Consider the following 11,439-nt stretch of genomic DNA (forward strand, 5'->3'; position numbering starts at 1 on the left):
TACAGTGGGGTTTCAGAAGCACCTGGGATGACACCCATAATTGGCAAAGAAGGGGGTCTGCTGTAGAGAGAAATGCACTTAACTGTTATAGGTGAACTCTGCCAAGGGCAGGAGGAAAACCCACTGTCTTGTTGAAAATGGACATAGCAACATAGGTACGGCCCCAGGATGCCATTGGTTATCAGCTCGTCCGCCTAGGGTGATGGGCGGAGGACAAGCATAGCTCGATCTCCAGCAACTGCGACAGAAGTGGGTGGTGAACTGGGCTCCCTGGTTCGAGACCAAACTGTTGAGGAGCCCATGCAGACTGGACACATGCTTCCGAAATAGCTGAGCAGTTACTTTTGCCGTGGGAAGGCCCATGCAGGGTATAAAATGGGCCATTTTGTTGAAGGCATTTCACCATCACGAGTACTATGGTTTGTCACTGGGTGGTGGCAAATCAATGATAAAGTCCATTGTCACCATTCTCCAAGAACCTGTTGGTGTGGGCAAGGGCTCCAACAGGCCTGCTGGTGGCCCCGGAGCACACTTGGCTCTCATAAAGGTGGGACAGGTCTGAATGTAGTGCTCTGTGTCCTGCTGAACCCGGGGCCACCACAATTCCCAGGTGACTGGTTGGAGCATTTCCTACTGCCCAAAGTGGCCCACGATTGGATTATCATGGCATTGCCTCATCCCCCTGCTTCATAGTTCCCCAGGGGGAGTGTTCAGCACATCATAGCAGTACAGATGTCCCCCAACCCAGGCAAAGGCTTTACTTCTGCAGTGTGGTCTTGCAGCTCTTGTACCCTCTCCACAGCAAAGGTTTTGTTCCTGGGCAACTCTCAGTTCTTGGATCCAGGGGTCTGTGCAAGAGGCTGCCACTACTTTGTGGCAATGTGGCCTAGCCCGCTTGCAAGGTGTGTCTTCTGAGGGACCAGGAAGACCTCCCTTAGGCTGCTGTGTTGGAACTTGCTGTGTCTCTGCACATGTTCAGAGCCACTCTTACTTGCTTTCCTATCAGCAGGCTCCCAGTGGCAGCCGGAGAACCATGGTCAGGAAGGCCACGTCAGACCCACTCAGAATTGCTCGGAAACAGGCTCATTTAAAAAAGCCTTTCAATTTTCCCAAGTCTGCCCTCACGCCCCTGAAATGGAGGGAGGGAAGACACCCATCCCTCTTTTTACCAATTTAGCCCAGTACTCTGTCTCCGAGAAACACACCCCAATGGTAGCACGTTCAGCCTGGAAAGGCCATGTCCAGCTATTTCTTAGAGCTCTGCATCAAAAATTTATTTAGCTTTCTTACAAAAACCAGCTATGTCCCTTTATTCTTCCTTTTGTTTCTCGGAGTTGAAGATGACCCAGGCGCAGGTCGCGGGGCAAGGTATTCTATGGCCGACGGCGCTAGGACCTGGCTGGCCTCCGTGTGCGGCGAGTACTCTCGGCCTCCCCCTCTCGGCCTCCGGCGGCACTGCCGGCTGAGCCGAAGCAAGCCGAGCGGCTTCGTTGCTGCAGTGGAGGCGGCGGGCGAGGCCTCCTCCCGGGCAGGGCAGGCAGGCAAGGCAAGAGGGAGCGCGGAAGGAGGAGGAGGACCCCCTCCCGGGAAGGAAGCAGCAGCTGCAACACCGACGCCGGGTTCAAGGTAAAAAAGAAAAAAAGATACCCCCCCGATCTGGAGGGGCAGCTGACAGTTTGCAAAGGAGCGGGAGGGGGGTCATCGATGCCTGGGCCAGGCCCCCCCTTTCCGCCCAGGGAGGGGACGCGCCTTTGGCATGCGAGGCTGGTGCAGAGAGGCTGCCACAGCCCCCCCGCCCCGCCGCAGCCCCCCCGCCCCGCGCCTTTCCTGGCTTGCGTTTTGCAGGGTGCCAAAATTGCAGCAGCAGCAGCTCCCCCCCCCGCGGGCGCTTGTTGCATTTTGTTACATTACAGAGGCATTGGAGGCCCCCCTGCTGGGTCTGGGGGGCTGGCAGCGCCTCCACGGCTGCCCCCCCTCAAGTCCAAGAGGGTTCTTCCTGGCACGGGAACTGGCAGAGGGGGGTTGTTTCCCCCCCTCGAGATGTGTCCGGGCTTCGCCTCCCTTCCCCGTTTGAGTGAACGTGAACTTCACATATCTTTGAGGGGGGAGGAAAAGGAAGGTATCTAGGCGGGGGGCAGTGCGGCGGGGCTGCCGCCTGTGCGTGCTTGCGCGCGCTTGCGCGCGCGAGCAGGGCATTTCCCCCCTTTTTATTAATTTCCATATCTGCGGACGTGTCTCTGCAGTGTGTGGGGGGGGGTGTTGGCGGCTTGCAAAGATGTTTTTGGATTTTGGAGCCACAAAAGATGCACGCGCAAAGATTGGGGGGTGAAGCTGTCGGGGGTTCCTGCCCCCCCGGTTTGAAATTCTCCCGCAAAGAGGGCTGCTGCCTTGCCGCTTGCGAGAGGCGGAGGGCAAAAATGGCAGCCTGGCATGACCCACGGGGGGGCAGGGAGCCCCTCCTCGGCCATTCCCGTGCAGAGAGGAGGGGGCAGAAAAGGCGGCGAGAAGGAGCTTGGGGTGCGGGGGGGATTCTGCATAGCTGGGGCGGCGGCGGGGGACGCATCTCCCCCTCCCGCTCGCCGTTCTCCCCCTTCCTCCCCCCCGCACACCTGTAGCTGGGCCCAGCGGGGGGGGGAGGGAAGGAGGCTGGTGCAATTTTCCATTCCAGCCTCTTCTGCAACCCCTCCCCCCTTTTGGCAGAGGGGGGGCGGCGGAAATGATGCATCGAGAGCGGGCGCCTGTTTCCCAGGCACCTCGCAGCCCCCCCTCCACTTTGGGCGGCGGCGGGGGGGGGAGTCTGGCCCGCGTAGGCGACTCCACTGCTGGGTGTGTGTTGGGGGGGTGCGCTGGCTGTCACCCTTCTCTGCCGGGGAGGGGGCGGGCGCAGCTGTGTCCTTGAAGGCTTTGCAGTGCGGCTGGTGAAGGGCAAACGGGGGGGCTGCTGCAGCGCTCCCCCCGCCCCCCCAGCAGGGCACTTCCGCTAGATGGGTTGGCCCCCTCCCCAGTGCAGCAGCCCCTCCTGCGGCTTTCCCATCGCTGCCCGTCGTTCTCCGCCCCCCCGTCTCCGTTCCTTGCGTGCAGGGACGGCTTCGCGGCCCGGCCAGCCTGGCACGGTGCCAGCCTCCAGGCTCCTCTTCCGCCGCCTCCCTCCTGCTGCCGCCGCTGTGCCCTCCCCTCCTCCTCCTCCAGCTGGAGGGGGGGGCTGGAGTGCTGTTGCTGCCCTGCCCCAGCCAGACCCACTGCAGCGTGGGCTGTGTGTGTGAGAGAGGGGAGAGTGGACGGGCACTCCTGGGCTGAGCTGGGCTGGCTTTTCACGCTTGTAGGGTTGCCGCCTTCTCGCTGCCATGGGGGGGGGGCTATGCAGAAGACTCTCTGCTTGGTAGACGGGGAGAGGAATGCAAAGGGCTGCTGCTGGGGGAGAGGAGAGAGCTTGGCCGACGGCCCGGCCTTCTTTCCTTTGGCTGTGAACAGCTGAGCCCCCCCTCCGCACACGCCTCACCTGTTGGGGTGCAGCACTTTGCCGGTTGCTACTGATGACCCTTGGCCTGGCTGGTGGTTCTCCCAGTGGAGCCTTTCCTGCCTTTTTGGCAACCCTGCAGGCTCCAGAACCGCACTCGGGGCAACCACGCGGGGTCCGGCCCATGCTCACCAGGACCAGCCCCCCCCTCCGCCCAGCGTGTATTCCTCCCAATAGTCTCCTTGGTGTTCAATACATGGGGGAGGTGGGCCGGAGTGTCTGCATTTTTTAAAATGCTTGGAAGACTTTTCAGTGACTCCCGAGTGCCTTACCAGCACCTTGTGGAGGGCCAGTGTCCATTTCGGAGGGGGGGAGGCCTGGATGAGTCTCTCTTTTTTGTGTTTCCAAGCGGCACTGCTTGGCTGTCCCTTTCTGTAGGGCTGGTACCTACCTGTTTTCTGGATGGGGAGGAGTTCCTTAAATAGGGCAAAGTGGCCTGGGAACTGCCCGGCCATGAAATCCCTTTGCTGCCTGCCTACCTAGGCAAGCCTTCCTCCCCAACTGTGGAGAGAGGGAAGGCTTCTCTCTAGGCTTCTCAAAGCTAATTCTTCAGGCCCAGCAGCTTTGAAAGGTCCTGACAATTAGGGGAGAGGGGCTGACCTTTTGTGAGCTGGGGATTTGGGGGGAGGGTCCTCTCAATAACCCCTCCCATGCTGGGTCAGCTTGAAACAGCCAGGCAGGGGCTCTTTCTCCTCTCAATTAGATGTCTAAAAACATTTGAGGGGATGATGGATCTGGCTTGTCGAAGGTGACTCTGGTGGGGAGCTTTCAGGCCCCCTCCCTTGGGGTAGCAGGATTAGATTTCGGGTGAGGCTGCCTCTTGGGTTAGATAATCTCTAAATTTCTTAGAGCCTTAGAAGGAGCCAAACTTGATTGTCATGAGAAATGGGCCTGGGGGGGGCTGGGGGAGAGAGAGAGAGAGAGAGAGAGATACAAAGGAATGTTTGCATTTAAAAACTTGGCAGGATCCCGTTTTTTGGTCCTGCCTTGCAAGCTTTGTTTGGAGGGCGGGAGCCACCTTCCCCCCCTTTCCAAGGGTATACAAGTATGATTATTATTATTTGATAGAAGTTTGGATCCCCCCCCCCGCCACTTGCTTCAGGGGATTTCAGGCATTCCATGTGAGCGTGCAGAGTTCTCCTGCCCTGCCGCCTGCTCCCTTCACAGTTACCTCCAGCGCTTGTCATCCCTGCAAGTTAGACGCTGCCCAAGGAGAGGGGAGGGTTGGTGCCTTTGGGAGCCTCCATGGGGCATTTCCCAGCCCAGGGCAAGTGGAGGGCAGACAGGGTGTGACCCAGCAGAGGCCTCCTGACCTCTCCACCTGGCTGTGAGGGGCAGCCCGCAATTCTTGTAATGCAGAGCAGGCCTGACTTGTGGAGAGCGTCCCTGTGGAATCCCCGGCTGAGACAGCGAGGGAGAATTGGGGTTGCCTAGCACTCTGCAGAGAGGTCGGCTGAGGGCATTGCATCTCCGAGAGATTGCTGAGAAGGAAGAACACTCCGTTGTGTGATGTGCGTCCTCTCAATGTGGGGACATGGGTGCCAGCTGCCAGTACAATGCAAAAAGGGAGTGCTGCTGTCTAGGCATGGGGCGCATCACTGCGCGCTCTTAAAGGTTGTGTTTTGCAGACACATGCACACACAAATACACACCTGGCATGCTTGCCGTTATCACACCAGAGAACTATGATGGGGAAAATTTGTTGGTGCGAGCGCTTCTATGGAGAGGCTTCCTGTCCTGTTGAAATCAGTGGGTTTTCCCCCAACTTCGATGTAAAATAGGCTTGCTTAGGAGATGGTGGGTTAGTTATTGCCACCTTCAGCAGATGGGTGGCATTTTTGTGCGTTTTTTAAAATATATTTATTGAATTTGTCTTTTACAATAACAAATTGCGTCATGAGAAGATAAGAAGATCCTTTTGGATCAGGCCAAAGGGGACCCACCTAGTCCAGCATCCTGTTCTCACAGGGTGGCCAGCCAGACGCCCCAACGGGAAGCCCTCAAGCAGGACCTGAGTGCAAGAGCACGCTCCCCTGCTGCTGGTATTCAGAAGCATGCTGCCTCTCACTGTAGCCATTGGTAGCCTTATCCTTCATGAATTCATCTAGTCAATCAACATTAAATGTGTGGTTCAAATGTAGGGTTTTGGTTAGTGATACCGCTTGTTTATTAAGTACGTATTACCTGAAATCTTCGTTTTTCAAGGTGGATACGAAATTCTCGCCCAGCATCTTGGGATCTCTATTGCCATTGTCCCTTTTCTTGATTCAACCAAGTTTAAGATCTGGCCATAAGCTATATTGTGTCCAGTCTCGGGATCTCTTTGCAGCAAATCCGGCCTGTTTTGGGTTCGCTTGTTGAAAGGTTGGGGCTAAGGCCTGATGCAGCCTTGTGGGGGCTGAGTGGGGCTAACTAAGGAGAATACCTCAGAGAAAACTTGGCATTGGACTAATATTGGAGCAATGTCTCAGCCAGAGGAGATGATGCTGGCGGCTTGCTTGCTGTTAGTTTCTCAGTCTATCGGTTACTTGGATTTTAATTCTAAATATTTATCTCAGCTTGGCTGACATTTATCTAGGACACTGGTACCCTCCAGCTCTTTTGGACCACAACCCAGATGATGGGAGTTGTCAACCCAAAACCTCTGGAGGGCACCAGGTTGGAGGAGGTTTCCTAGAGACATTAAATGAAGACAACAGTTTTCTTCTCATGGGTGGATAACAATCCTAAAATCAGTTGAAATGGGCCTGCTCCCCTTGCAATAAGTGGGCAAAGCTGGCTGAAATCAGATTAGAAAGCTGCCCTTCAAATCTGCGTTTAATGAAGTAGTTGATTGGACTGTGCCAATTAATCAATTCAGGCTTCCAGTCCTCGGTGGGGGGCTGAGTGTGGAGCTCCCCCAGCATTTAGCAGAATGGCTTGTGCAGAGATGGCAGTGCCTCCTGGATTGCAGCACCAGTAAGCAAGTCTGCTCCGGAGGTGGTGTGACCCACATTGTTCTTTGGAGTGCCGTTTGGCTTTCCTTTTTGGAAGTTGTGGGGAAACTCTCCCCCCCCACACACATATGAAGCCTGTTATGTGCTGAAAATAAGAGTCACGTGACGGGAACCAAAGGAGGCTTGTGCATCCCGAAGCCATGTGGGAGAGGCTTCCCATAAGTCCCTCTGGAGTGCCCCCTGAGGCTTCCTTGGCACAGGCACTGGTGTGCTGAAGATGCTCTGGTGGCTTCTTGGCCTTGAAAGTGTGTGCGGTGGGGGGCTGTGTGATAATATGCAGGTTGGTGTGGGTGGGCACCAGGCTTTGGAAGTCACTTGTCCTGTCATGGCCTTCATCTCTTGTTTATGCCCCTCTCTGGAGATGTGTTGCTACCCAGAGGGCTGCCTGTGTGATTGGAGGCCTGGATCAGCCACACTGGGTGTGAATGGACTTGTTCTGCATGTGGTGGAGGTGACCTACCTAGTGTAGAGGAGAGCAGATTGCTAAGGGCTTGTTTCTCTCTGGAGGGGACCTGAGCTCGTTTGGCTGCTTGACTTGAGAATTTAACCACAGACACTGTAATTAGCTAACTACGTCGTGCAGGATGGAGCCAGTGTTTTTATTGCTCCTGGCTATGAATATATCGCAGTCGTACATCAGAAGTGATTGCAGAATGATTCTGTCTGCCAGTCCCCGGGGAGTGTTGGCACAAGTGGTGCTGATTCCTGGGGAAAGGTGCTACTTCAAGTACTTGTGGGTCTCAATCAATTTAAGGCTTTGTATGTTAATATCAACATCTTGAATTGGGCCATGTAACATACAGGCAGCCATTTCAGCTCCTACAAAATTGGTGTATGATTTGTCTGTGCGATAACTACTGACAGAACCCTTGTAGCTTCATTGTGCACTAGCTGAAGTTTCTGGACCACCTTCCAGGGTAACCCTATATAGAGCATATGATAGTAACCTAGCCATGAGGTTACTAGGGCAATACTATACGTCAGACAGATCTTGGAATTGTTGATCACCAGCTGAATGTGAGCCAACAATGTGATGTGGCTGCAAAAAAAGGCAAATGCTATTTTAGGCTGCATTAACAAAAGTATAGTTTCCAAATCACATGAGGTATTGTTTCCCCTCTATTCGGCACTGCTTAGGGTTAGGGTTCTGGACACTGCACTTTAAGAAGGATGCAGACAAACTGGGACAGGTTCAGAGGAGGGCAACAAGGATGATCAGGGGACTGGAAACAAAGCCCTGTGAGGAGAGACTGAAAGAACTGGGCATGGTTAGCCTTGAGAAAACTGAGGGCAGATAGGATAGCACTCTTTGAGTACTTGAAAGGTTGCCACCCAGAGGAGGGCCAGGATCTTGATCATTCCAGAGTGCAGAACATAGAATAATGGGCTCATGTTATAGGAAGCCAGATTTTGACTGAACATCAGGAAAAAAACTCCTAACTGTTAGATCTGTACGACAATGGAACCCATGACCTAGGGAGGTGGTGGGCTCTCCAACCCTGGAGGCCTTCAAGAGGCCGTTGGACAGCCACCTGTCAGGGATGCTTTAATTTGGATTCCTGCATTGAGCAGGAGGTTGGACTCAATGATCTTACAGGCCCCTTCCAACTCTACTATTCTGTGATTCTGTCTTGCCAGTCTTGCTTTGGGCAAGTCTCGCACTCGTCTTGAGTGGGTGGAAGCCCGCATCTGTGGGCAGAGGTGTGCACTGAGGGTTTAAGCCAGGAGCTTTGCTGACTGAGTTCCCTTTGTGCTGAGTCATCAGCAGCCCAATGCTCTTGCCTGATGCCTGCAGGAGGGGGCAGATGTGATTCAGGGAGCAAATGGTTCTTCTGATCTCTCTCGCGCTGTGCCCTGCTTGTGCTCCTCAGCATTGTTTTAGGCCAGCCTTGCTCAACCTGGCGCCCTCCAAATGTTTTGAACTACAACTCCCATCAGCCCCAGGTTGGATGAGGCTGGCCCCAGGGGTGCTCTTTGTGTTTGGCTTCTCGGCATCAGGGTGGATTTCTCTGTGGATCACGATCCCAAGTGATCTGGGAAGTGCCAAAGAAGATTGTGCTGTCAGTAGATATATTTACTCCTTTCTCTGAGCCTTTCTAATTCAATAATTTTCGTATATGCCAGCCCCAGATTTTCCAAGTACGACAGATGCTCAGACAGTACAGTACAGGATAATAATTATATTGCACAACATTTTCTAATAGTGACCACTGAAGAAGACCTGAGAGAGGTCGAAATGCATTATGGTCTTTTAGGTCTTTTGCTAAGTTGTCTTCAGTTTTGTTTTTGTTATAAGAGTTTTTGGTGAAAATGGTATATATGCATACAAATAATTGTGGATGTAAACCTTTCATCTTCACACCCAATGATTTATGTTCTGTTCTGAAGGGTGCCGCTTCCTTCCCGGGAGGGGCCCCTTCCTCCTCCTCCTCCTCCTCCTCCCACACTCCCTCTTGCCCTGCCTGTGGGCTCCCAAGTGAAGCTGAAGGGGACCGTATGCATCCTGTGTTTTGTCTTGAAGATATTCCTTGCTCACCTAGATGGCTTTTCCCCCCCAGTTGATCTCCACCTGAATTTGGGGGGGGGATGGTAGCGGAGAGGAGATCCTCAAAAGGAAAGCCTCTCTCTGCGCTTTCCCACAGCCAATTGATCAATGTAGTTGTAGCCAGCCCAAAATTGGTCTTGATGGCCTTATAGGCCCCTTCCAACTCTACTATTCTATGACTCTGTGAAAATCTGAGTTCTGAGGGGAAATCTGAGGGGAAAGGGAAAAGGTGCCCTTCTTACTTACCCCCGCTTGCTTTAAATCTCCCTCTATGGATGCATACTTGTGGGTCTTATCCCCCCTCCAAGCCCAATTCCCCCTCCCTCCCTCCCTCCCTTTTTTCAGCTAGTGCTCAGCTGCCCCCCAACATTCAGTGGCTCGAGGGGGGCACTGAGCATGCTCAGTCCTTGTTGGGCCTCTTTTTCGAGGTGTCCTTTTCTTCTAATTTATGGGCTTCCCTAGAATACTTCTGGCTTGCTTTATTGCTCTGAGAGGCTCTCAAAGTGGCTTCCTTCTGCATAGTGAGTTCAACCCCCCCCACCTTTATTTATTTACTTATTTATTCTTAAATTTGTATCCCGCCTTTCCTCCCAGAGGGAGCCCAGCATGGAGAACAACAGTGATAAAATCCTAAAATAATCTTTAAAAAACATTTAAAAATGTTTAGAAACATCTTAAAAACGAAACATATTTAAAAATATCTTTAAAGCAACTGAAGTACAGATGCAGGCTGGGCTAAGAGACCGCTTGTCTGTGGATGGCCCACTTTGTTGCCCAGCTGACAGGCGCAGGACCGTCAAGTGTGATATTAGTTCAGTTGGGGATAAAGATTAGACCAGCTTTTTCCAGCCTGGTGGTCTCTAGCTGTATTTTAACCTAACTTCCATGGCCGTAGTGGCTGATTGGCACCAGGCTGAGGAAGGCTGGAGCAGATGGATGCATTTGAGGATGGATCAGCCAGTGCCTCTTTGCTAGGGTAGCTGAGTGGAACCTCCAGGGTCAAGAGCAGCTTATCTCTGAACACCAGGGGTTGAGGAAGGCAATGAGGGCTGCCTGCCTGTCTCCATTCTGCCCTTCCAGCCAGCTACCTAGGGGGATTTGGAAGGCTGCTGTTGGTTAATGAAAGATTTGGGCTGGAGAGTTCTCAGGCTGGACCCAGGAAGACAATTGCTGTGTCCCTACAGTTACTTGTGTGAGAGGACTGCAGCTGTGATTTGGTGACTTGGTCGTGGGAAATGCCCGTGGCACGTTAGTGGCTATGGAGCAAATGCTCTTGCTGAATGGAGTTGGACTCACTCTGGGGGTTCCCCTGCCCTAGCATGGGAAATGGGAGCCAGAAAAAATGTTCAGTGTGGCTGATGTGCAGCTTTTGTGTGATGCCACCAGCACTTCTTCTCTGACAAATATAATGCTACCAACTTGTGCCCTTTGTGCTGTTTGTATCTGCCATGTGGGCTGTGTGCAGGTGCCCACTGTCCTAGCAAGGAGTGGCTGGCTGAACAAGCACACCTGAGGTCTAGCAAAGCCCTGTGCAGAGGTGATGTCCTCTGTAATGGAGCCCTGAGTGGCTTAAAGTTGCTTATGGAAGCCCCTTTGTGAATGTGGGGCTGTGTTAGGAAAAGGAAAGCAAAAGCCAGCCCCCTCCAGCGACAAGCTTGTAGTGGGGAAGATAACTGGCCGGGGGCGGGGATCAGAGGCCAGAAGGGAGGGTTGTGATCAGAGGCAGGCCCTGAGGATTCCACTCTCTGCTGTTTCTTTCCTCTGTGCATGTGTATAATGTGTCTCTCTCTGTCTCTCATCTGCCGACTTAACGCACAACCCTTCAAGCAACGTGTGCTCTGGCCCATGGAAGCTTTTCCCATGACAGATCTGACAGTCTTTAAGGCACCCACAATCTCTGCTGCTGTTGCTGCAACCAGCCAAGGGTCTGCTCACGTTCTGAACTTTTGTCTCAGTTCGGAGACTGAAATCTCTCTTTTACTCCCGCCAGTTCTAGTACTGGGTTCTAGAGCTTCCTAGGTATTGCACGTTCTTGGAGGAGACGTGCAAACTTGCCTCTAACTGGTCGGAAAGGATGATAAAATGAATGCATTTTCTTGTTAGTTGTGTCTTCTTATATTCTCTTGGTAAGGAGTTTTGACTGACTTAGCGAGAAACTGGGATGCCCTGGCCTTACCAGGGAAGATGCCCACATCTCTCCCTTGCCTGCCCATATATTTGAAGTCCTGTATAGAAGCTGCCCTCTGGGTGCCCCTGCCACCCAAGGTGTGGCAGGTGGTGACAGGAGGGCAGGACTGTCTTGCTTGTGGCATCTCTCAGGCAGCAGCATGGCTATTCTTTTGCTTTGCCTGGTGCTGAAAAAAGGCATTTTTATTCTCCTG

General features: G+C 53.3%; 1 protein-coding gene across 3 annotated transcripts in view; it reads left to right on the forward strand.

Moving 5' to 3' along the window:
• The first annotated feature begins 1,429 nt into the window (after positions 1–1,429).
• Positions 1,430–11,439, forward strand: part of DNMT3A (DNA methyltransferase 3 alpha) — an 88,426-nt gene continuing 78,416 nt past the window's right edge. For 2 of the 3 annotated variants that reach the window (XM_061625918.1, XM_061625919.1), the window contains exon 1: positions 1,431–1,626. The gene's annotated coding sequence lies outside the window, so the exon portion shown is untranslated. Of the gene's footprint in view, positions 1,627–11,439 lie in introns of all 3 variants that reach the window. The other variant, XM_061625920.1, reaches the window with a different exon arrangement.

This window comes from Rhineura floridana, chromosome 4, assembly GCF_030035675.1.
Source record: "Rhineura floridana isolate rRhiFlo1 chromosome 4, rRhiFlo1.hap2, whole genome shotgun sequence".
NCBI lineage: Eukaryota > Metazoa > Chordata > Lepidosauria > Squamata > Rhineuridae > Rhineura > Rhineura floridana.